Genomic DNA, 280 nt, shown 5'->3' with positions numbered 1-280 from the left:
GTGTGTTTCTGTGTGTGTGTGTGTGTGTGTGTGGGTGGGTGTGTGTCTCTCTCTCTCACTGTGTGTGCGTGTGTGTGTGTCTCTCTCTCTCTCACTGTGTGTGTGTGTGTTTTTGTGCGTCTATGTGTGTGTGTGTGTGTGTGTGTGTGTGTGTGAGTGTGTGTGTGTGTGTGTGTGTGCGCGCGTTTTTGTGACAAATGAGGACATAAATTAGTATAATGACAAAGGTATGACAGGTATTACAAGGAGAAGGTGACTTTTCAGGACATTACCCCATGTC

The 280-nt window shown here is 46.4% G+C and overlaps 1 protein-coding gene across 1 annotated transcript in view; it reads right to left on the bottom strand.

Moving 5' to 3' along the window:
• The window catches only part of LOC107564762 (nephronectin-like), a 10,508-nt gene that overhangs the window by 4,583 nt on the left and 5,645 nt on the right, over positions 1–280 (bottom strand). The window lies entirely within an intron of this gene.

Source organism: Sinocyclocheilus grahami, unplaced genomic scaffold, assembly GCF_001515645.1.
Source record: "Sinocyclocheilus grahami isolate Dianchi unplaced genomic scaffold, SAMN03320097.WGS_v1.1 scaffold959.1, whole genome shotgun sequence".
NCBI lineage: Eukaryota > Metazoa > Chordata > Actinopteri > Cypriniformes > Cyprinidae > Sinocyclocheilus > Sinocyclocheilus grahami.
The sequence above is the reverse complement of the archived record's forward strand: the minus strand, read 5'-3'. Positions and strand labels throughout refer to the sequence as shown.